At 43.7% G+C, this 26208-nt stretch overlaps 1 protein-coding gene across 1 annotated transcript in view; it reads left to right on the top strand.

Moving 5' to 3' along the window:
- The first annotated feature begins 1738 nt into the window (after positions 1-1738).
- NEDD9 (neural precursor cell expressed, developmentally down-regulated 9) overlaps positions 1739-26208 on the top strand; it is a 190252-nt gene continuing 165782 nt past the window's right edge. Inside the window, exon 1 of the mRNA XM_030314849.1 lies at positions 1739-1925. The gene's annotated coding sequence lies outside the window, so the exon portion shown is untranslated. The remainder of the gene's footprint in view (positions 1926-26208) is intronic.

Consider the following 26208-nt stretch of genomic DNA (forward strand, 5'->3'; position numbering starts at 1 on the left):
TATCTAGTGGAGAAAATAGCACATGATATGGGATAACGGGAAATGCACGGAGGGACATTTTGAAAAAATATGTACTGTCTAGACTTCCGCTCTGCTCGATTTGTTATGGATATGCTGCACTAGAAAATAAAAATTGGGGAATAGGATAATTCTATCTCAGATCTGGAACTGTTCCTGGTATATAGCATGTATGTAAGAGTGGTGTTTTAAGGAAAAGAAGAGAGAAAGAAAAAATAGATGATACTTTTACCGTGAATGTTGCTAATTACACCTATGGATGCAATATTTATGTAAGGATTACCATGGATGTTCTTGTCATCGATTTATTTATAAGTCCTAATTACACAAGGCATTGAGCAGAGTGTTTTGTTTCTTTACTTAAATATGGCATCTGCTGGGGTACCTGGGTGGTTCCATCGGCTGAGCGTCTGACTTTGGCTCAGGTCACGATCTCGCGGTTTGTGAGTTCGAGCCCCGCGTCTGGCTCTCTGTGCCGACAGCTCGGAGCCTGGAGCCTCCTTCGGATTCTGTGTCTCCCTGTGTCTCTGCCCCTCCCCCGCTCATGCTCTGTCTCTCTGTGTCTCTCAATAATAAATAAACGTTAAAAAAATTAAATATGGCATCTGCTTATGGGTGAAGTATTTCCTTCATATGACTCAGGCCGGCCCAACACTTAAAAATAGATGACACGGATCTGAATTTCAGAAAAGTATTGCAGGATATTAAGACACCCAAAACGGCAACGAAACAGAAGTCACAAGAGCACAGTGGATACCATGAGCGGAGATCAAAGATGAGGGGCAAGGTCAAGGGCAGTGCTTTTCTTTGTGTTGACCCTGGAGCAGGAACTCTACCTGATCACGGGGGAGTATCGATCCTTCAAACCATCTCCCTCTCTCCTCAACCCTCTCTGTCCCCCAGGCCCTTCCTAGGCACCAGCGAGGGATGGGAAGTGGGAAGAGAAGGAAAAACCAAAGGACTGAGCTTATAATAATATAACTCACCACTAGTGATGATAGCAAACGCTCATATCCTGCCTACCTACTGACTTGTGCCAGCCACTCTTTGAGCGCTTTACATATAGTAACTAATTTAACTCTCGCAACAATCCTATGACTGTCCCATTTTACAGATGAGGAAGTTGAGGCCCAGAAAGACCGAAGGCGCTTAAAGGGTAACCACCAGGTAGTTAGCCTCAGACCAGACCACTTGTCGGCTACCCAGAGGCACAGCCAGAAGACAAAGGTTTGGGACTAAGGAACTTCCAAAGTCCTTTCCACATGCTCAGTCTAGGCCTCCATTCCACACTGGGATGGTCCATCTGGGTGCCTAGCACCGAGCAGGGTGCCTATCAGTGCACAGACTCAAAAAATACTGGTCGAATGAAAAGTTGCTTCGTGTCAACTTCTAGTGGAATTCTTTAGAGTCTATTAAGTCCATAAAACCACAAAACCCTGATTTGGTTGGCCTTAACATAGCCGAATGTTTGCCTCCAGGCAGCCTAGAAAGGAGTTTATGCCACTCTGCAGAATGCCATTGCAATGATAATTTAAAGATCACCTCTCTTTCTCAAAAGAGCAAGCAGTACCGATGAGAGCTAGATTTCTCACCTGCCCCTAAACTACATATCGCCCCCAGTGTATGAAAAAAAAAAAAAAAAAAGACACAGAGAGGAAATGAACTGAGACAACATCACTTGCAGCAACCGGAAGGAAAAACACACACAAACCCTGTTCACAGTCTATGTGTGTGGTTGCTCAGTAGGGTAATGCTTGCAGCTGCCTTTAGAATCTGGTGGCCGGGGCAAGACACAAGCCTCATCGGGATGAGGCAGGACTGAGCTCCCAGCTCCCACCTGCCTGACTGGGGAGAGGGAGAGAATACCAGTGAGACCAGACGATCCAGCAGCAGTGGCTCTGCCCTGGGTAAGTTCTCAGACACTTGTTGTGGCCTGACGGGGGGTGGGACTCACTCAGACTCTGACTTCCTGAGCTGGTATCAGACATCTGTTAGTGTTCCCCTCTGTTGACACCCCTGAACTGGAGCTGAGAGGGCCTCAACACGTCCCAAAGGTGGAAAGAGGGACTCCAGGATTCTTTCCAGTCTACCCGCAGGCACTGGCTTTAAAGCAACCTGAAACCTACACGATTCTATTTTTGAAATCATCGTGGGGAGGTGCTTCCGGGTGTGTAAGCTGGATGGCTCCTCCCCCTTGCTGCCCTCCGCAGAGAGCATACCTGTGATAACCTTGAGCTTTCGCTTCTCCTAACTTATTTCAATACTTCAAAGTGTGGGCTGTCACTTGCACATTATGATGGACTAAAATCATTCATAATGTCATTTTCAGTCCCTCTGGGACTCAGCCTGGAGGGGTAGGAAATGGTGATTGGGGATTGGACTCAGGGTTGATTGGCTCTGCAGAGAACTGGCCATCAGCATCATCTCTAAGGGCTTGGGGACAAATCACACTATGTTCTACCTGTTCGCACTGGGCCACCTCAACTTCTCCATCCTTTCTTTATTCTGTATTTACTAATTCCCTTGAGTCATTCATTCATTTGGTAGCGTTTCTTCCACAAAGGAATTGAGGCAGACTTTTCATCTTGCTGAAATCATTTCAAAATGAAAAACACGGACAACTTTCAAGGGAATGCCATTCGAAAAGCGTTGTATGTTGTTCAAAGCTGTGTGGACGTCGGCGGGCTGGTTTTCTGCCCTGTGTGCCCATGATGAGAGCTGAGGGTGTGTGCTCCGGTCTTCTTAACCCCTGTTTGAGGAGCTCCCCCCTCCCCCCCCCGCCCAGAATGTTGGTTCCCACCAGAAGTGAGTGTGAAGAGCCCATGACAGGACCCTGGGAACAAGTCAAGTGATTTTCCTCCTTGTTTCTACTTCCTTCCAGTTTGGGGATAAATTCCTTCCAATCTGCAAGGACATCCCTGTTTCAAGAGTGGGGCAAAGTGGAGCAGTGGAAAGGGCAGGATGAGAAATCAGCTTTGAGTTGGAGCTCCACCATTTCTCATTACTTAGTTCATTCATGGGGCAGCTGCTTTTAAGTCAAAACTTACATAAGATGAAGGAAAACGGACATTGCCCTGCTTCCAAAAAGTTTACGGCGCAGGGGAGAAGCAGACGTTAATTACTAATTACACAAATGCGATAAGGATCACAACATATTGTGGGGGAAGCTGATCTCGTCTGGGAGGCAGGGAGGTTTCTAGAAAGAAAATGAGACTAGAATTGAAAAAAAGGCGTAGGAGTTCACAAGGCTATGCTCCAGGCAGAGAGAACAGCAGAGACCATTTCCTGAGGTAGGAGACCACAGAATTATCTGGCAAAATCAAGGCCAGTGTAGCGGGAGGCGAGGGGATAGTGGGTCAAATTAGCCCGAAGTGCAGCATGAAAGATGCTGCTTATTCTAAAAGCCACGGAGAAGGTAGAGGGGTTCTCCACGGCTTTTAGAATAGGTGTGGAGGACGGATGGAAAGGGACCACATCTAGAGACAGGGAGACCAATCAGAAGGTGGAGAAAGTCAGCCAGGCAAGTGTATCTACGTGAATACAGACAAGAGTGGTCGCAGTGGAGACAGAATTACACAAATTTAAAAGTCAACTAGAAAGGAAACTCGACGGCACTTGGTGGTGGACAGAAAAGGAGAGCGAGGGGGGAAGGGTCAGAGATGACCCCCAGTTTCCCGGTTTGCACATTCAAACGGATCTTGATGCTGTCATAGCCAGTCACTGAGACTAGGGAAGCTGGTGGGGACCAGGCTTGGGTTAGTTCAGGTCTAGAATTGATCCAAATGCAGATGTCAGTCAGGCATTCGACACTGGCCAATATCTAGAGCTCAGGGGAGAGGTCTGGGGATCCTTGGCATAGATTTGGTAATTGCAACCATGATTGTGGGTGATACATGCTTGAGGAAAAGTATCAAATGGGAAAGGAGAGGGTGGCTTAGAATCGAATCTCAAGAAATTCTAACCTTTATTTTATTTTAGTGTTTGTTTTTGAGAAAGGGAGAGAGAGAAGGAACATGAGTGGGGGAGGGGCAGAGAGAGAGCTGGCAGCCCAGAGCCCAACGTGGGGTTGGAACTTAGGAACCACCAGATCATGACCTGAGCCGAAGTCGGATGCTTAACCGACTGAGCCACCCAGGCGCCCCAAGAAATTCTAACATTTAAATAGAGGTAGAGGATGGGGTGCCTGGGTGGCCCAGTCGGTTAAGCATCCGACTTCGGCTCAGGTCATGATCTCGCAGTTCGTAAGTTCCAGCCCCACGTCAGGCTCTGGGCTGACAGCTCAGAGCCTGGAGCCTGCTTCAGATTCTGTGTCTCCCTCTCTCTCTGACCCTCCCCTGCTCGTGCTCCATCCCTCTCTCTCAATAAGTAAATAAATGTTAAAAAAGTTTTTTTAATAAATAAATAAATAGAAGTTAGAGGAGAAGGAGCCCCCGCAAGAAGACTAGCGCAGTTCTTGAAAAGAGAAATGCAAAATTGCCACGTGACCCAGCAATTCTACTCCTAGTAAAACATCCAAGAGAACTGAAGACAGGGACTCAAATATGTACATGTGTGCACACTTTCCTAGCAGCACTATTCACAACAGCCTGAGATGGCAAGCAGCTTAAATGTCCATCAGCAGATGAGTGGAGAGACAAATTGTGGTATGTCCATACGCAACGGAATATTATGCAGCCACCAAAGAAAAAATGAACTACTAATACATCCCACAGCAGGGTTAAGTCTCAAAGGCACTGTGCAAAGTGAAAGACGCCAGGCACAAGAAGTACTTGATTCCATTTACATGAACTACCCAGAATGGATAAGTCAGTAGAGACAGAGTGCAGGTTGATGGCTACCAGTGGCTATTACTGAGTAGGAGATTTCCTGTGGGGGTGATAAAAGTATTTTGGAGCCAGATGCAGGTGGTGTTGGCACAGCATTGTGACCATATTGAACGCCGCTGAATTGTCCTCTTGCAAATGTCTAATGTATGTCATGTGAATTTCACCTCGATGTTAAAAAAGAAGACGACCGGGAAGGTGTAACCAGGGGTGTAGAACACAGGCTGCCTGACTTTGGGCAAATGATGCCTAAAATGATAGAGCCTCTTTCTCTGTATGTAAATGAGGGGAAAGAGCCCTCTTGGAATGCTGTGGTATGGGTCAAGCATGACACGTTTTTGAAGTTTCTAGCAGAGGAAGGGTGGAGTGAAAACAGTTTCCTACCTACATCCTTTGGGCCTCATCAGGACTGAACTAACTTCTAACAGCCTGAGTCTTTATCTCAGGACCTGAGAGCTTTCTCCAAGCCAAGTAGGGCCACTGTAATTGCTTAAAGGCAAATGAAAAGGCCCAGAATCCAACTCTCGAGTGGGCCGTAAACATCCCAGCCCCCTCAGGCCTGAGTGGAATAACTCTAAGACGCATGTTTTACCGATTCCCTAAAGTTTCCACGTGAACTTAAGCTCTGTTGCCACAGGGGTAGCCGGCTTGATAACTGACCTTTTATGTGCCGTCCCTTCTCACGACTCTTCCCTGGCTTCCTGCTCTCCAGCAAGGTGTCCTGGGATCATTGGTTAAAGTACCCGCACTTGAGGGGGCCTGGATGGCTCAGTCAGTTAAGCATCTTGGTTTGGGCTCAGGCCCTGATCTCCTGGTTTCGCGAGTTTGAGCCCAGTGTCAGGCTCTGTGCTGGCAGTAAGGAGCCTGCTTGGGATTCTCTCTCTCCTTCTCTTTCTTTTCATCCCCACCTTGCACTGTCTCTGTCTCTCTCAGGACAAATAAGTAAACTTTAAAAGTAAACAAACAAAGTACATGCACTCGAATATGAGTCAGGGTCTCCTTCTGGGGAAATTCAAGCTGCTACACAGCCCTGTGCATACTCAGGTCATGTCACCCACTGTTCCCCGTTTACTTAGGCATCTGCATTTTGATATCCCTCATATCTATTCAGGGCCATATGGAGGACGTCCTCCTCAGCCCCTTATGAGATCCTGCTTAGAGAAAGGACCCAGGTACACAGGGAGAGATCCTTTATTTTTTTAAAAGAGCTTATTTTTAGGGCACCTGGGTGGCTTAGTCAGTTGAGCGTCTGACTTCTGCTCAGGTCATGATCTTGCAATTCATGAGTTCGAGCCCTGCGTTGGGCTCGGTACTGACAGCTCAGAGCCTGGAGCCTGCTTTGGATTCTGTGTCTCCCTCTCTCTCTGCCCCTCCCCTGCTCTCTCTCTCTCTCTCTCAAAAATAAATAAACATTAAAAAGTAATGAAAATAGTTTATTTTTAAGTAATCCCTACATGCAACATGGGGCTCGGCTCACAACCCCAAGATCAAGAGTCACGTGCTCTTCCAGTGGAGCCAGCCAGGCGCCCCAGGGAGAGTTCCTTTAGAAGTAACATGTCCTGGGGCGCCTGGGTGGCGCAGTCGGTTAAGCGTCCGACTTCAGCCAGGTCACGATCTCGCGGTCCGTGAGTTCGAGCCCCGCGTCGGGCTCTGGGCTGATGGCTCAGAGCCTGGAGCCTGTTTCCGATTCTGTGTCTCCCTCTCTCTCTGCCCCTCCCCCGTTCATGCTCTGTCTCGCTCTGTCCCAAAAATAAATAAACGTTGAAAAAAAAAAAATTTTTAAAAAAAGAAGTAACATGTCCTGTGCAAAACTGTATCACACCTTACTCCAAATGCCCTCCATTTTCCTTCCGCTTATCTGTCTCCTGGCAACTCCTTTGATCAAAGTTTCCAAACTGTGGGGCACCACAGGATATACACAATACACAGATATAGCATACAATCATGCTGTCACTAGACCTTGCCACAGAAAACTTTTCCATTTTCACTCTCCTGATCGTTTGAGATTGGCCTGATCTTAACATTCTCTAACCATTGGCCATTTACCTTTTTAACAAGGAGAAAGGGAGCCTTGGACCATGAGCCATCAGCAGTCAACGAGAGCCAGCTAAAATTCACCAGCATAGTTTTGTTTTCCTGCATCTGTTTTCCATGATTATCTTCTATCAACTGTAGTGGCACTGGCTATTCACCTGCAGGAGTGGTATAAACTTTCTTTTAGTATAAGTAAATATCTTCAAGTTAAAAAAAAAAAAGTGAGCCGATTGAAAGGAAAAAAAAATCATGTTACTAATTGTGCTGGGAGCACAACTGATACGGTAGACACCGGGAGGCAGGACTTTGAGAGAAGACTGGCAGAGCTTCATTAGAGCGGGAGCTCCTCAAGGCCACAGCTGAGTCTCATTCCACCCAGCACCTGCCATGTGTGCGTGCCACAGGGCCACGAATGACAGGGACGTCCCAGGCTGGGGTGTCCAAGCCACCCTTTGCTGCAGACTGTTTTGATCATTCAAATCAACACTGCACCCACGATAGCTCCCAAATATCCAGGCAGTGATGATAGCTTGAAATTGACACCCTTCCCGGCTCCATTACATGGTGGTTCTGCCCTAAGGAAGCATCCTGGGGGGTCAGAAGTAAGTCAAGCAATGGTGAAGGGAGGTAACGAGTGAAGGTATCAGTACATCCACAATTCTTTTTCACCTTCGGTTCCGACTGGAAGCTTTGGTGAATGGAGGTCTATAACTCCGCTAACGTTCTCTTTGATTTTTATAAGCAGCTGTTATCCCCCAAGCCCCTCCCTTCGTTTTCCAAGGAAGATGATAAATGAGGATTAATAATCTGCACAAATTTCACTTTAGGAAAAATTTTTAGGTATTGGAAAACATTTCATACTACAAAGAAGCATATGTTACACATGCCTACCTTCTAAATAGTAATAGAAATAAACCTTACCAACCCTTGAGGCCTGATTCATGCCCCCAGCCAATTGTATCAGTTTCTACCCATGCCCCCCACAAAGGGAACTGCTCTCTTAAATTTTGTGTTAATCTTTCTCCCTTACTTTTCTTTTTAGATATGCCTCATATGTCTATAGGTACAGATATATCATATGTGGACTGTAAGTTATGTCTAAATTTATTTATATAAAAATTAACTAATATGTAATTTATGTGTATTGTATATGCTGTTTATTTTTTCCTGTTTGGTAACTTCAAGCAAATATGATCATACAGTATATATCCTTCCATGACTGGAACGTGTTGGCTCAACATTGTTTCTGAAGGTTAATCCACACCGATGCAAATAGGTGTTGACGAGTTATTTTGATGGCTGTATAGCATGCTATCAAGTGGACATATGACAGTCTATTTATCATTTCTCCCCATTGACAGTGCTAGGTAATTGCCACCGATGAAGGCTCAGGGTATAATTTCAGGAATGCTCCCCAGATCTCTCCCTCTCTCATGCACAAAACACTACCAGCAGAGGCGTGAGGCCTGGCTTCATGCTAGAAACAGGCTTCCACTGGAGGTAAGAGGTAAATGAATTAGGGAACCGAGAGCCAGAAGGAAAAAGACATCAAAGGAGAGGAGGGGCCTTAAAGGGGAAGGAAGAAAGAGATAAAAATGACTCCCAGAGAGAAAACATACTCCCAGGGGTGAACTGTGCTTCCTGCAGGCACATTAAGGAAGGTTTTCACTCTCAATGTCCACTTCCCCTACCACACAAACCCTCAGTGGGAGGGTCTATGTGAATATGGACTCTACAGAAGCATCCTCCCTCAGGTCCACGGATAGACTCCGTGACTGCTAATCTCGTTGCTAGATCCCCAAGAGAACCAGATTTCATGCCGTGCTCCCCTAGAGGCTTCCAGCTGATGTATTTTTAGATTTGTCTTTTCCTTAGCCTTATGGGGGGACCAATCATCTGCCACACATCAAGTGGTACCGTGTCCGTGAACCTTTTGTAACCTTTTGGCTACTTTCCATGACGGAAATTCCCCACCCACAGCTTCACTCTAAAGAGTGGAAATATTTAGAGGAAGTGATACTATTAATGTCTCAGCATCGCCCTGGGAAGTATTTTCCCCTAAAATTACAGTAGTAAATTGGTGCCTCCCATAACACCATCACAACACAGCTTTGACAAGTACAGTGTTCTCTTGGCACCTGTTTCTCTAGAGAGATGTACAGGTGCTTTGCATCACGAGAGAAATGAAACTTTGAGGAGGTAATGCTCTCTGGTCCTCCACCAGAGTGGAGAAATTAAGGTCAAGAGCTGTCGGAGGTGGGGAGACACCTGGGTGGCTTAGGCAGTTGAGCATCCAACTCTTGAGTTTTGGCTCAGGCCATCATCCCAGGATCCTATGATCGTGGGATTGAGGCCCATGTCGGGCTCTGCGCTGAACATGGTGCCTGCTTAAGATTCTCTTTCTCTCCCTCTGCCCCCCTCTCCCACTTGGGCACTCTCTCTCTATCTCTCTCTCTCAAATTAAAAAAAAAAAAAAAAAAGCAAGCTATCTGGGTTGTGTCACTGGTCTGGCTTTGGCGGCTGTGGGGCCTCGGTGAGTGAGAATGATTCTTGGTAAATAGCATGTGTTGACTGATTCATTGAGAGAGTAAATGAGTAAGGCATATTGAATTAGCCAGGGTTCTTTAGACAAGCAAAGCCAATAGCATGTGAGTATATGTGTAACGATACAGAGAGCTTTCTTTTAAGGAATCGGCTTAAGCTTCTATGGAAGCTGGCAAGTTCCTCGGAGACCCGAGGAAGAGGTGATGTTGCAGCTGAGTGCGAAGGCAGAGTCGGCTGGCAGAATTCTTCCTCAGGGACAATCAGTCTTTTTCTCTTAAGGCTTTCAACTGATTAGATGAGGCTCACCCACATCATAGAGGGCTATCTGCTTTCCTCAGAGTCAACTAATTTAAATTTTCATCTTACCTGACTAGTAACTTCATAGAAACATCTAGAATAATGTTTGATCAAATATGGGGATCTCTTGGCTTGGCCAAGTTGACACATAAAATTAGCAATCACAGATACCATATCTCATTTCAGAAAATCAGTTAGTTATTTGCTCAACATTAGTCAAGGGCCCCCTATGGGCGGACACTGTGCTGGGTACTGAGGATTCAACAATGAAGCTAAGTAGACAAAATCCCCATCTTTAAGGAAATCATGCAGAAGAGATGCCCAAGGAATTAAAATCCCTTGTAAGATTTATGCCTACAAGAAGCACTACAAAGACAACATGAGCCAATCAAATCCAATTTACTTGATAATATGGTACTGGGATATAATAAGGTTGTGTCTTCATGGAATTCCTGGTTGAGGAGGGACCTCAGATGTAAATTATAGAACGACCATAAACACATTTCAACAATCACACACAGCATGCTATCCATTGTACAGCTTTCCAAAGTACATATAATTCAGTTATAAATGACAGTGAGGATTAACAAATTGCATACAGTTGTATTTAAAATAAAGTGACTGAACTATTTTGTACATAGTTTTTTTTTTCATATTTCTCTATTTTTATGGCAAGATGGATAAAAGAACCACTTAATAAAGGTGTTATGATTTGAGAAGCACTGATTTGGAAAGGCTCAGCTAGGACTGTTTGATGATATTCCTTTGGTTGGTTGCTTTAAGTTATTTACTTTATTGGCCTCTGTTTTCATTGCACTCTTGGTATTTTGTCTGAAGCAAGGGCAGTTATTAGAAATAAAGGGATTAGTTCATTTTATTTAGAACTGAGAATCCATTTTTTAATTAAAAGTTTGTTTAATTGTTTATTTTAAGAGAGAGAGAGCAAGTGGGGGAAGGACAGAGAAAGAGAGGAAGAGAAAGAATCCCAAGCAGGCACCCCGCTGTCAACACAGAGCCTGATGCAGGGCTCGATCCCACGAACCATGAGATCATGACCTGAGCAGAAATCAAGAGTCAGACACTCAACTTCCTGAGCCCCCAGGCTCCCTGAGAATCCATTTTTTTTTAAAGTGATGAGGTTATCTGTGCCTGCTTGCTAAGTGCTGTTATGTGGCTCTGGGCCTATGAGCCTAGGCATGACTTACACTCTAAGAACATTGGTATTTTACTGGGATATTCGAGGGCCACAAGCTAGGGGTTATAATCCTATCCAAGTATCCTTGTGCCCTTTCCAGCCCTTACCAAAAACATTGATTGGTATACTTCAGACAGTGGAATTTTACTGAAGAAAGAAAGCATCATGACACTTTATCACGGATTATCCACCCCCTCTCAGGAAGCTTACCCTCAAGTTGAGGAAAAAAACCATACATTTGTTTGCAAAGCAAAGACCACGCCGCTAAGTGGCCTCCTTAATGTTCCCCTAAAAGGCCAATTATGCACCCAACTCAAGACTTCTGCACTGGAAGGACCTTCTGAGTCTTACTTGCCAGGCTCCCCCCTTCCCTCAGCAATCAGGTCACACCTTATCACGCTAGTCTTCCCTGATCATTTTATATATAATAAATATATATATTTATATATAATATATATTATATATTTATATATATTTATATATAATAAATAAATATATATTTATATATATTATATATAATATATATACATATAAATATATAATAACATAATATATAATATATAATAATATACTATATTATATATATTTATGTATATTTATGTATATTTATATATAATATATATTATTTATATATAATAAATATATATATATTTATTTATACATATATATATATGCCCCCAACACTCCCGCCATTACCTGCACTTACCACCACCTGCCATTGTAAATACCTATGTATTTGCTTATTTCTTGTTTACTCCTCTGGACTTAGTTTTGTTCACTGCTGTGTCTCTGGCATTGATAGGCGCATAACAATGGATGGATAAACAAAGGAGTGAGTGAGTGAGTGGATCACCAAGTGAGTGTTAGAGGCCAGTGTCACCATGAAGAAGGAGAGTTCTTTGAGTCAGGCAGGAAGCCTGCTCGGGAGAGCTGAGGCTCAGATGGCAGGCCTCGCGGAGTGGGAAAGATCTAGAAAAGCATGAGGAGATTGTGAGGGGGAATAAGAGGTGGTCTGAGCAGCGGATCGAGGTGGCTGTGCACCAGAATGCTCCTGGGGGACCTGCGAGCTGGTCCCTTTGACTTGTGTGCAGATAGTGGGAGGGCAGAGGCAGGAGACCCCCCCCTCGCACACTGAAAGAATGGGGGGCAGGCCTGGTTGTCCCTGGTGAGGGGCCAGGAGCCCGCCCTCTTGGACTGCGCATGCTGGAGGCAGAGACAGGCTTTTCCTCAGGAAAGCAAATTTGGACCTGTTCCAGTATTTGAATAACAGCCTGATTGAAAAGCAGAGTTCATCTCGATAGAGCAGAGCAAAGAATGTTTTGGGCCTGAGCAGTCTTCAGAGAAAACATGGCTGGCTGCTTGCTTCAGCCATAGGAAAAGTTCAGGAATGGTTTTGTGTGATGCCTTCCTCCAAGCAGGCCCGTGATTGGCCCTCCTGGGTCCCTGCCAGCATGATTTAACAACGAAATGTCTATTTCACAGTTAAACAAAGTGTTGCGCAGAGAAAAGGGCTTTTATATACATGAGTTAATACCCGCAGCAGTAATATTCCTTAGAGAATATTAGCTTCATTGTTGAATCCTCAGCAGTAATATTCCTTAGAGAAGTGCTGGCCTTATCTCTGTCTTATTTTCTCTCTGCTGAATAATTTATTTCTTAATGGCACGGAAGAGCTACCTGACCCAACACTCTCTCTTTGACTTCAACCTAGCATGTGTTTCTTTACTTTGCGGTGATTTGAAATGCAGTTGTGCCTGATATCGAAAGTGTGAACACTGTCACAACGTCCATCAGGAGGATCCTCATTATAATTTGGGAATCCACACTTACGGATTACTGTGCTTCTGGGGTTTTGTGTGTGGTTTTTTGTTGTTGTTGTTGTTGTTTATTTAAAAATTGTTTTTAAGTTTATTTATTTTGAGAGGGGGGGGCAGGGGGGAGAGGGGGAGGGGGAGAGAGAGAATCCCAAGCAAGCTCCCCACTGTCTGCATGGAGCCCGACTCGGGACTCAAACTCACGAACCATGAGATCACGACCTGAGTTGAAATCAAGAGTCGGATGTTTCACTGACTGAGTCACCCAGGCGTCCCTATGCTACTGTTAAAAAAGAATAAAGGTGATCTATACCACAAAGATACGAAAAAATGTGGACTAAAATCGAAGCAACAGATACAATAGAGCAGAGAGTATTAGCCTATTTTTAACAAAATGAGGATTATTAACTATCTTCTTGTAAACAACAACAACAACAACAACAAAAAGGATCATCAGAGTTCAGGAGATCTGGATAACCAGTGGAATACTTAAGAGGGCAGCTCTGGAGCCAATGGCCTGGGTTTGAATCCCACCTCTACCTCTTTCCTGTTGTGTGGCCTTGAAGAGGTTACCACTGTACCTTTCTGTTTCTCCGTTTCTCATCTGCAGAAGGGAGCTAAGAGCAGTAATACCTCACTCGGTGGGGTTCTTTTGAGTCAGTACATGGGTTTGAGGGTTCTATGAGTCAATCTACGCAAAACACTTAGAGCTGTGTCTGACACATTAAATGCTCAGTACGTACTAAGTATGAGGAAGAAGAGGAGGAGAGAGAATAAGTTTTCATAAAAGAGAAGGGGCCTAAAGAGCGAATAGGGTTCGACAAGAGAAGAACGCCAGAAGAGAAGAGTGTGCAAAAACAAAACCCAAACACTTCTCGGATGAATAAAATAACCCAATTGAATTCATCTCCACCTCTGTAAAGAAGGTCAAAAGGATATTTCATTACCTAGATGATAAACATGAGCTCATAGGTATAAGTATTGAGATGAAATATAAGGAGGATATCCTTTGTCCTCGTGGAGATCAGCGTGCATATCAGTCACCAGTCAACAAATATTTATGGATTCCCTACAGCGTGCTGAGCTACTTGGAAATAGTACCAATAGTCCCCGCCAGCATGGGACTTTGTTCAAGTGGGCTTAAAGTCAGAAAACTACTGGGGTGATTTCTTTCATTGTATGTTGATTTGTAACATACCCAAGTGTTTTAGTAGTTACCCCCGTGTGACTCAAATAGAAAAACAAAATCGTTGTATTTACCTCTTTAGAGACATAGACAACCCTTGATTTTCTGGGCTTGTGAGGAATCCCAGGAACTGATAAATGACATAATGTTTATTTTATCTGTAAGTTAAACAGATCGTCATTGCTTTGCCTTCTAAGTTGAAAACCTTACTCCATCTCTTGGGATTCCTAGTTATCCTACATTCCTATCCCTGCTTCTCAACTTGCAAATGGCCCCGTGGGCCCAGGGGAGAAGCAACATCCAGGTGACGCACAGGACGTTCTAAGCAGTCCCTTGGTCATTGAGCTGGGAGACATTGGCAATCACCTCATCACCCTCACCCAATAAAATAAATGCAAGTGAGTCCCTGAAACACGGAGGCTTCTTTTTTTTTTTTTTTTTTTTTTTTTTTTTGCTTACTACCCCTGACCACACTTGAGGAGGCATTTTGAGGACCAAGATCCAGGCTTACAAATCTCTGAGGGTACAGACAGGGGGGTCAGGCATTTCAGAGCTCTGCAGGATTTCTTTGCAAGAGGTGCTATGTGGAAGGTGCCAAACAGCTAGTGGCTAAATTTAAGAAATTGCGGTAATTAATTGGTCCAAAGGGGTATCACTCACTCTCAGGATTGCACTGCCAAGAATTGAGCTGGGGAGTTTGGTCTCCAGGGAAGAGTTAAAGATCAGACAGGAACCATTACAAAAATTTCCACTGAAAAATAAGTTCCTTGTAAGAGAAGCTGACAGGCTTACTAATTGCAGCTTACTCTGAACTTAATGAGTCTGTATGCGGCATTTTTGAAGAGAGCGCAGAGTGTTTGAATGATGGGGAGCAGAGCAGGGGGGGAGGGGGGGATGGGGTGGGGGAGGGGGGTGAAGGGCTCCGAGCAGATGAATCTGAATCTAACAGGCATGATGAGTGCCTTAGAATAATGATCCATTTTAGAGTGAGCTGCATTGGGAAGTGACGCAACTTTGCTTTCTCCAAGATTCGTACCAACAGCAAAGATTGATAAAACACATTTGTGCTGCTGTGTGTTTTAGAAGTTCAACCACATAATAACTGTAGCAGGCACATCACACTGTGCTGCTTAAATCTCAAACATTGCCTTGATGTAGGATGATCACAATAGAAAGGAATGTTATTTTTATCCAGCCATTGGTGAGGGTGTTGACTTCCTTAATCCAAGAAACTAAATCACTGGCCACTCCAGAGACTCTGACCTAAGTCTTCATTGATGCCCAATCACCTTTTAGACCGCTGCGTGTGGTTTGTAGCAGACCAACCCAGGAGGAAGGATTAAGCTGCTACAATGAGGAAAAGTTAATATTTTGATTGGTCATACAACTGAGTTTATTGCAATACCCTTTCCATTTGTAATTTAGCATTAAAAGGCTCTACGCTTGAGGTAACTTACCCTCCTTTCTGAATGCTCAATACAATGAAAACTAGGTTTTTATTTCACGTTTGATTTTTCTCTTCAGTCTTGGTGATAGCTAACGTTATCGGAGCGAAACATTCATAGCTAACATTTAGGTACTAATTTACAGTTCAGTCAGCACATTGACCCACATCATCTTACCCAATGTCTACTGGCGTCCTGGGAGCATTATTATATCCCCCACTCTACCAGTGATGAAACTGAAATAGAGATAGAATCAATGAGGTAACTCATGTAAACTTGGGCAGGTTGAGCACCAGATATAGCTAGGACTGAAACTCGGGTTTTTTCACTGAGTCATTGGCTTAAAAGAGTTTATCCAATGACCAGGCAACTCTTCCCAGTGGATCCTGACAGTGTACTTGCCTTTGGTGTGAGGACATTGATTTTTCTTAGACGAAAATACACTTTATTTCAAGATAGGAGGTTTTGGTCTTTATTTACACCTCTTCCACATTGCTTACATCCTGCTGACCAGCAAGGGCCAAGATTTCCCATGGGGACGTCTGCTGTACAGGTAGGTCCCATCTCCTTCTTTTGGCACTCGTTGTGACCAAGTCCTCTTTCCAGCTATCTAATATTCATGGGCTCCTTCCGATTTTACTTTGTCAAAACGTGCTCACAGGGAAGGATTTGATCTCACTGATTCGGCATCGCCAGGCCACTGCTCACCCACCATTTACACTGTAAGTCATATTTCTTCCTACGAAATAGGACGTTTGTTTCCCTACTGAAAGGAATTCGGAGGAGGAGATGGAGAAGATGAGGTTTTACATCAAGGGCATCTTCCATTACCGTCCAAATTCTGCCATGTAGGTGTAGTGAGCTTTAGCCAACTCAGCTCTAAGTAGGACATCTGGATCTATCGACTAGGGCAACACAGCAAGTTGCCATACATTTGCTCTGACATATAGCCAACAGGCATTGAACAGAAAGAGTGGTTTTTCTTTGAAAGCAGTGCAAGAATAAGTCTGTGGAATGCTAAGGTCATTCCGTTTCCTCAAGTGGAAAGAGACTGGATGTTTCTACATTAACTAGGGGGGTTGAAATGTAGGAAGGGGTGATTGAGAAATAATTTTAGCAACCAGAATGTTAGGTATTCTGCTGCAAGACAATGTGTTCCCGTCTGGGGGCGGGTGGTAGAAAATAGGGTGACCATGATGAAAGGGGCTCAACCCAAGCTGCCCAGCCCCTCTCTCCTTTTGCTTCAGTTCTCCTAAACACCCAGCCAGCTCTGCTGAATTTATCACCACAGTGTCCAGCCCCTCCGTGCTGGACCCAAGGAGAGAAAAGAGGCAAGGGAAGAGGAGAGAAAGCGTAGAGGCTCCATTTGGCATATAAAGCAAAAGCCTTGTTATAAACATTTTTGTCTAAAAAACAGTCATTGGGTCACCTGGATGGCTCAGTTGGTCAAGGGTCTGACTTTGGCTCCGGTCGTAATCTTGCAGTTTGCGAGTTCAAGCCCTACATCAGGATGTCTGTTGTCAGCACAGAGCCTGCTTCGGATTCTCTGTATCCCTCTCTCTCTGCCCCCTCCCCTGTTTGTGCTCTCTCTCCCTCTCTCTCTTTCTCTTTGTCTCTCTCTCTCAAAAATAGAATAAACATTTAAGAAGATAGTCATGGAGTTGCATACCATTCCCCTTCCTTTTCCCTCCTCATGGATGTTTCAATTTCTTGGAGACATCTTATGTGTCATTGAGCTATGGGAAACGTATGGTAGTTTTCCTGGGTAGTGGGCAGAAGAGATAGAGGGCTTGGTGCCTCATAATATGATATAGTTTCATTGAGCATTTAGTATGTTCTGAGCAAACATATCTCCTTTGACTCGCAATCCACCAATGAGGGAAGTATTATTATTGTAAGTTTAGAGGCTCCCCAGGAGGAAACAAGGGCTCTGTAGCTATCCTGCCTGGGTTCAAACCCTGATGGTGCCATGTGCCTGCTGTGTGACCTTAAGATGTTTGCTTAAACTCTCCATGAAACCGCCTCCTCACCTTTAAAACTGAGATGATAATAATGTCACACACGTGTGCCATGGATCCCCAAGCCCACCCCGTGTGATGACTCACTAGGGGGACTCAGAGGACTCAGCATATAGTCATATCCACACTAAGACCTATTATGCCCAATGGAATCAAGCTGAAATAAGCAAAGGGAAAAGTACATGGGGCAAAGTCCAGAGGAAACCAGGTACAAGCTACCAAGAATCCTTTCCCAGAGGAGTCACACGGGATAGGCTTAATTCCTCCAGCAATGAGTCATGACAGGTATGAAATGGTGTCTACCAGGGAAGCTCATCAGAGACTCAAGGCTAGAGTTTTGATTGAGGGCTGGCCACTTAGGCATCCTCTGTCTGGAACATAGCAAAATTTCAAACCCCAGAAAGGGGAGCAGGTGTTAACACAAACCACATTGTTTTTACAAACAGCTACAGTAAGTCATTCTTATCAGGGAATGGTGGAAACCTTCCTGAAATCCAAGTTCCCAGATGCCAGCCAAAGGCCAACCTTTCAAAGGCCAGGGCTTTCTAAGGATAGCAGCCCCAGACCTGCTGTGTTAACTCTTCTCTGTACATCATCTCATTGGATTGTTGTGAATTTAGATGAAGTAAAATACATTCAGTGCCTAGAACAGTGTCTTTTTTTTTTTTTAGTTTATTTATTTTAGAGATAAGTGAATGGAGGAGGGGCAGACAGAGAGAGAGAGGGAGAGAGAGAATCCTAAGCCAGCTCCCCACCGCCAGTGAGGAGGCCAACGCAGCGCTCGAACTCACAAATCTTGAGATCATGACCTGAGCTGAAGTCAAGAGTCGGACACTTAACCTACGGAGCCACCCAGGTGCCCCACAACTGTCTTATACTTGGGAAACCCTAAACATTTTTTAGCCATGACTATTAAATGGAAAAAAAAATTGCTAAGATTTAGAATAACTATGAAACCAAGATTATTCCATCAGGAATCTTAATTCACTTCTACCCGACCAGAAAACACTCATGCATTTATTCACGTCACACTAGCATAAGCCAAAGAGTATCCTTCAAACCCCAGCTAGAAATGGGGGTGGTATAAGTCCCTCCCTTCTCAGGCCCACAGAAGCTGGAGCCTTGAAGTGTAGCTGACTGTTTGGAAGAAATAATTTCCTCAAAATACACACAATGCCACACTATGATGCGGAGCCCTTCTTGGTCAAACATACTCCTAGAGTCTAGTACTTTAATGTCCCAAACGAGCATAGTTTGGACTTACCACGGCCCTTCCCTCCTACTCAATTCCCTATGCTTTGTTGATGTCCCTCATTTTTTCAGGATATGTATTCTTAATGCTCTAAGAATTTTCTTTCATGACCTCTAGATGGTGAATCTTCACATGATCATTGAAGTCATCCAATTGTACATCGTTTTCAGGCTAACACAAATCCTGGCAAAGCAACTTCCCCTGCCTACCCCCTCCCAGGGCTAAGCAATTAATCACGACTTTACATCACAGAATTCCCTCTACCTCATCTTTCACCAGGTTTTCACGTCTTTGGCTCTGCAAACGGGATGAGCAGGAGAGTATCCCACAGGTGGCTGTGAATGCAGTGTAGACAGCTGTGGCACAAGTTAATTCAGCTGAACTAGAGAAACCTCTGTATTGAAACAGAGTCTCTCGATTGAGAGGGATATTTTAGTCAAAAAAAGGATTTGGAAATTGGTCAGGGCTAGCTGAATCCTTTGAATTTTGCCTCAATTGTTAGATTCTATGAGAGAAACTTTGTAAGGAAGGAATTTTCGGTTAAAAAAGTGCACTATCAATGGTGATTGCCATATCATCATAGAGTATGATGAAACCAAGAGTCTTGGCACAATAGTTTATTTCAACATTAGGACAGTTGTTATGCATCTGTCTCGTCCAATAAATGAAGCTTTTGTAAACGTCTTAGTCATTTCTGTCCCTTATAAAGCTTTGCATAGAATTTATACATAGTGAATGGTCAGTGAAGATCTGTTCCTTTAACATTCAATTCCTAGTGTATTGCTATTAATAAAAGAGGTTCACCTTTGACTTGGTGGTTTATGACATATCCCAAGTGTGTAGGTGTGTATTTCCTGGATGATTGTCATCAGCCAGGGCCAAATTTTGACATCTACACAATCTCTCCCTCCAGTGAGAAAAGCAAGCAAGAGAAGGAAACTAAAATGAAAGAATAACGTGACCCGGGTTGTTCACTTTCGTAATTTGAAGAATAAATCATGGGACCCAGAAAAAAAAGAAGTGAAGCTCAGAGAACATCGAGGTCAAAGTATTCATTGCAGCTCTGGTTGCTAGTAGCTAGGCCCAAGGGTGTTACCGAAGGACTTAAGACATACAGAGAAGAAGGGAGACCTAGAGCACACAAAGCAGGAAGAGAGATGAAATGGGAGGCTGTTAGCATACGACCATCCATCAAGACTTCATTTTTCTTCCTATATAATCTCCCAACTATCCCCTGAATATCTGTGTCTTCACCATTGTCCAGACTAATTTTCCGCTTTCTACCCATGTACCAGACTTACCTCTTCTTTCTTACATACTCCTTCTTTCTTGACATCTTTTCTTGAATGTACCTCTTCTTTCTTACATACTCCTTCTTTCTTGACATCTTTTCTTGAATGTTCCAGCCCCTAGCCCCCAGTGCTTTCTCCCTCCTTCAAATGTACAGCTTCCCTTGTTAATATTAGATATTGCTTCTTAGGGCCACACTTAGATTACGTATAATCTATTATACATACATTAGACATGTATGAATATATAATTAGATCATATATATGCATGAATGCATATATGCATGTATGCGTATATGCATATATAATTAGCTCATATATAATTATCGGTGGAGATTATATATTTATATATAAACATATTTTTAAACATTTATATATAACTATATTTTTATATAGTTATATATAAATATTCTTATATATTTATATATAACTATATTTTTATATATTTATGTGCACATATATGCATATGTAATTAGATCATATATAATTATCAGTGGAGATGATATATATTTATATATATAAATTTTTTTGCTACACTTCAAAGTTTCTTTTTTTAATAGCAACAAAAGATTCTTTCCTTAATGAAATCTTTTCATATAATTGACATTATGAATCTTTGACTATAACATTTAATTATCACATATGAAACAAAGTACCTCATTTTTACATCATTAATTGTTTATAGTGATTTAAAACATGATGGGTTTTTTTTCCTTCTTTTTAGATTTGGAAATTTCTTTTTAATTGAGGTATAGTTGACACACAATGTTCCCCTAAGTTTCTTAACAAAAACTGACAGGTTTTTTTTTCTTTCTCAGCAGCAACACGCATTTCTTAACCATCTACTGTGAAGAGGGTAAAAAGAGGGCACCATCTAAGGTTTGATCAGACTTTAACCAGGATCCCCTCTCCTCCAATTCCTACCTCAATGGTACTGCCGTCCAAGCACGAAAGTTTCCTTTAGCAAAACCCAAAACCAAGCTCACTAAAGGTGGTTTGCTTTTTTCCAGACCAAGAAGCTTGATTCGGGAGATCATGCCTCCACTCTTTCATTGAATAAGGCTTGAGTACCCCAAAAGTAAATGGCACTAAGAAAAAGTGCCTCGTGTGCGTACACACAAACGAGCTTACACATCAGTAGGATTTGGCCAGTCTCTTGACTTTGAGTGGGAAACTGTGCTGTGTACCCTTTCTCTTCCTGCCATACTGCCCTCCTGTTGTGAAGATGTCAGCTTCTCACAAAAGATCCACGTAGGCATGGGGTGGTACCCCTTCCTAGCTAAGCAGTGACCACACCATTCTGATTTGTGAGGATTGTTTCATTTCCTCCTCTTCCCCAGACTCTTGAAATTATTAGCAGACTCTTGATCCTGCTCTCCTTTGGCTGCTATTTTGCTGATATCTGGTGTGCATTGTAGTTTAACCCTTTCTCATATGTCATGCCCTCTTTACCCGGAGTGAAAGGTTTCTTTTGCGTGATGTCTCCTTAATCTATCCATACTTCTCTGTTGAGTGGCACTGGAGACTGAAGCTTCTTCCAACAGCAGTTCCCAGGAACCAGAGAACTTGGAGCTGGGAAGGACTACTGTTGCCCTGCTCTGTGACACACTGGCAACTGAAGCCGGCAGAATCCTAGCATGTGATGGGCAGTTTCACTATGAATTTCACACCCATCTCTGCTGATAGAAGAGTATCCTCCCTTTGTCATGATATAGGCAGAAGTTTCAGAAAATTATTTCATAAGGCCTATCCCCCCCCCCCATACTGCCTCAAGATGTGGTTTGTCCCTCAGTGGCATGAGACAAGTCTCAGCAGAGTAGGTATCTGGAAACAAAATGGCGCACCAACATGGTAAGCTCTCTTGACTAGAGATCTTCATGACAAAGATGGTGTTGAACAGATTGGATGCCAACCTTATATGATAGATCTCTCTAAAGCCTGGGGTCAACAACATGTGGCAATTTCTTTGGAATATTTGGGATATTATGAAACAGAACATTTTTCAACCCTGCCTAACAATGGTTGAAGCAGCTCTTGAGAAACTGCTGTAATGACAACCAAGCATCAACACGGAGGAATATGTCCAGAAGGACATGAGGTAAAAGTCAAGTTCATGCAGGAGAATGAGGGGAACTTATGAGATAACTTTGAACTGGCTTATATGCAGTTATCTCTTTAATGTGAATTTACCAAAGATTAACTCACCAATACGGACTATGATGAAATATTAACAGTCAGTCACTTGTTCTGTAAAGCCTATTGGGTATGTCTTCATAATGCCAGAACCATTAGGTAGAAACTTCCTCCACTCTCTTCCTCAGAGAAATCCGAACATGATCGGTGACTTCTTAGACTCCTGAGCAAAGGCTCATTTGCTTCTGGATTCCAGGGGTAAACAGGCTCTATTGGAAACTTCAGTCTGCTTCTTCAACAATTTCCTACATCGAGATATATGTATATTTCCTTCTCCCTGTGCTCCTCCACCCCCACCCCAAAAGAAATCCTTGCTGGCTTTCTTCCTGTACCTCATCTGACTTAGGTTGCTGAGGACTTGTCTTCCCACATGGCAGGAACTTTGTATTCTCTCTGTTATCTACAGAAGCCCGTTCAAGTCCCTCAAAGCTTTACAAACTAGTGTGTCTCTTACAAAATATTTGGTTCTGACCCATCATAAAAAAGATGGACTTTTAGGACTGCCTAGTTTCCCCCCTAGCAGTGGTAATATGCATCATTAAGCCGAGATACTTTTGCCTTCTCTGTTGCCTGCAATGGTGTGAACTTGACTTCTTCCTATTTGAATCTCTTCAGTCTCTATGAATGGTGGGAGTTGTTTTCAACTTCTCCTTGCGACACCCTTCCCTGACCATCACACACACACACACACACACACACACGCTTTGTGAACTGAAAAAGTCAAGAGGCACTTATGAAGATTGAATTGCAGGCCATGTTTCCTCCCTCCTCCTACACCCCTCCCCACCACCACCCACCGTGTTTCTGAAAGCCTGTAAGAAAAATACCCCATTTCCCTCTAGACTGACTTGACTCTTCAAAGGGAAAGTCAAAACTTTTTCAGCCCTCAGTTTTATTTATTATCTAACATGATATTTTCCTGTCAGTCAGGTTCAGAGGTTTTTCCTGCAACACCCATGTCATTACCACACTGAAAGGGTTTTGGAGCCTTCCAGATCACACATGGCCAAGCCAGACCAGTTTGCACCAGAGAACCGTTCCACATCGGCAAGCATTTCTGCCACCATGGCACTGGGGGGAAAGGCAATGTTCCTGTCATGCTGTTGGCAATGTGGAATAGCAGAGTGACTGCTCCTTTTAGTTGCTGACTAGTCACCTCTGGAGCTGAGGCCCGTGGGGACCGCCTGAGTAATGGGCAGAGAAGGCCACTTTTGTTCGCTGCCCCAGACTTGGCCATTTAGCCAGGCTGCTGTTGTAGAGCTGATCTAGAAGGGACTATTTCTCCATAATGATATGCCCTGGTCAAAAGCAAACCCTGTTTCCAGGGAGGGGCTGGGATGGTCCTCTGTTTCCTGCGTTTGGGGGCACATATCTTGTTTTCTGGGGTAACTAGACGGTATACTAACTAAACAGCTATCTGCAATATTATCATGGTAGCAGGAGTCTGAAATAAAGAGATGGAATCTTTACATTTGATTATTATTACTATTTGTGGGTTTCTGGGCGCTGTTTCTTGCTTCGAGTAGTTACGTACAAGGTACAAAGCCACTTAAACACGATCTGAATGTTCCTGCAGAACTTGGACAGTGTGCTCCTGTATTTAGCAGCTAATAGTGGTCAGTGGCTTTCTTTCTTTTTTTTTTTTTTTTCAAACTTTGTTTGGGGTGTGTCTGCGTTGAGGTCTGGACTGTGGTCGCATGTAGGTCTCTTTAGTACAAGAAACATTTCTTGTACTAGCGAGGATGGGTGGGAAGACGGTGCCAAGTGCCCCACAGCTGGTCCAGCACCAACAGAGAAGAAACACAAGCCGAAGGATGCAGGCATGATTCGGGGCCCCGCACAGCCCGAGCAGGGATTGGAGTAGTCATTCTTGGGCTTCCAACATGATGACAAGTTTACCCACAGAAATGAAAGAGTTACAGCAGTCAGAGTATGTTTAGGAAATGTCCTGGCAAGTCCATTTACAGGTTTAAATATAAAGACATTAAACATTTACATATAAGCTAAAGAAAGAGAGGAGCTGGTGGGTGAAAAGCAAATCTGCCAGCCTCACAGAAAGAGAGTGACAGGCAAGCAAAATGGAGTCTTGGGGAGAGTTCAATGTGCATGGCTGGAGGCCCCAGGACAGAATGTGGCAGTGACCTCATTGTATTTAGCACAAAGCCCCTAAATCCCAGAGCAGGAAATCCTGTTGTTCCCCACCCTCTCCTCAGCAGAGGTCCCATGAGGCAGTGTTCCTTAGATAACCAACAGAAATCTTTCTTACGTGCTAAGGGGGATAGGTCACGGTATTCTTCGGAAAGTGGTGGGAAGGTCACTGTCATCAATGAAACGTTTTACCCACACATTGTTTCATCAATAATTTACCCAGAACTATGCCAGGGGGACGTGAGAGGGGGATGTTACAATGATTGCGAACATTCAAGAGAACAGAGAAGACACTCAACTAAGTTTATTATGGTCTACAATGACGCCTACCTGTGCGCGTCAGAAATGCGAAGTGCCCGTTCTGCCCCAGCCCTACTTGAAACAGAAGCCCTGCAGGTGGGGTCCCTCCAGCTGTTTGAACAAGCCCTCCTGATGCATGGAAAGTTAAATATGTAATGGAAACAGTACCTCAAACAATGGTGCGTCTTGGCCATTTGTGAGGTGTGTGGAAAGTGATTTATTATTAACGATAGTTAACATACCAACATTTGTGAATAATTTATATCTATGTCACCTGCAAAGATTTTTAAAAAATACAGATCTCTGGCTCTGCCCGATTCTGGCTGAGTTGGAATCTCCGGGTGTGGTGGCTAGGAATGTATGTAGGTTTAAAGTTCCCCAGGTGACTGCAATGATCAGCCAGGTGCAGGAACCATGGTCTGTAAGAGCCATTTGCCCTGTAACAAAGAATATTAAAGTGGAATTCTAAAGGGTGGTCCTGCAAAGAGCAGGTTTCCCTATCCCCAACAAATCTCAGGCATATTATTTTAAATTTTTAAAAATTATTTTTAATTTGATTTTTTTAATTTAATTTTTTTTTATTTTAGTGAGAGAGAGAGCATGAGCAGGGGAGAGGGGCAGAGGGAGAGGGAGGGAAAGAAGGAGAGACAGAGAGAGAGGGGGAGACAGAGAGAGAGAGAGAGAGAGAGAGAGAGAGAGAATCTTAAGCAGGCTCCACACTCAGCATGGAGTCCAACATGGGGCTTGATCCCACAACCCTGGGTTAATGACTGAGCAGAAATCAAGAGTTGGAAGCTCCACCGACTGCCATGGGCAGACTATTTTTATTTTTATTTTTATTATTTTTATTTTTGAGCAGAAGAGAGATTCCTCTGACCAAAGCAGAAGAGATTGCTTGCCACCCTTTTACCTTTTGCAGTGACCACTGTAACTCTTTATGAAAACCTGGAACTCCCTGATGGACCATCCGGTTTTGCCCGGGCCAAGGTGATTCTGGGAATGGGAGACTGTCAATTTCAAAACAGGGACAGTACCACTGGACAAACCAGGACAAGTTGGTAGCCCTAGGTCAGAGCCCAGATGAAACCCACACTTCTTGCCTTTGGGATGGTCATTTTATTATTATCACGATTCCATATTACTACAAGAAGAATTCAGTTTACTGGTTTTTTGTTAACTTTTATTTCCCAATTCCAGAAGAATTTAAAAGAGTGATACCATCATTGTCTATTTGGAAATACTCTTAAATTATCTAAAATGCTTTCAAAGCTATTCCTATGTTCACATCTGTACCTTAGAAGCCCTTGGATCCAATAGGCCATACATTACATCTTGTATATTCTGTCTTCTACGTATTTTGGTGGTATTCTCTGTTGTCCTATTTTGCCTTGCTCAGGTCTGTGTGTTAGTCAGAACTCTTTAGGTTTCCAAGAAACCTAACTTCTAGTGGCCTGAGAAACTATAGGGCTAGAATTATTAGCTCACGTGACAAAAAAGAGCTTTAGGCACAGCTGGATACAGGGGCTCAGTCTCATCAGGACTCTCTCTCCATCCCTGAGCTCACTCAGACAGGCCCTTCCAACATGGTACCAAGATGGCCCCCAGAAGCTCCTGGTGCACATCTTCTTCTCTCAGCAACCCAGCTGACTGCA

This window comes from Lynx canadensis, chromosome B2 (assembly GCF_007474595.2).
Source record: "Lynx canadensis isolate LIC74 chromosome B2, mLynCan4.pri.v2, whole genome shotgun sequence".
NCBI lineage: Eukaryota > Metazoa > Chordata > Mammalia > Carnivora > Felidae > Lynx > Lynx canadensis.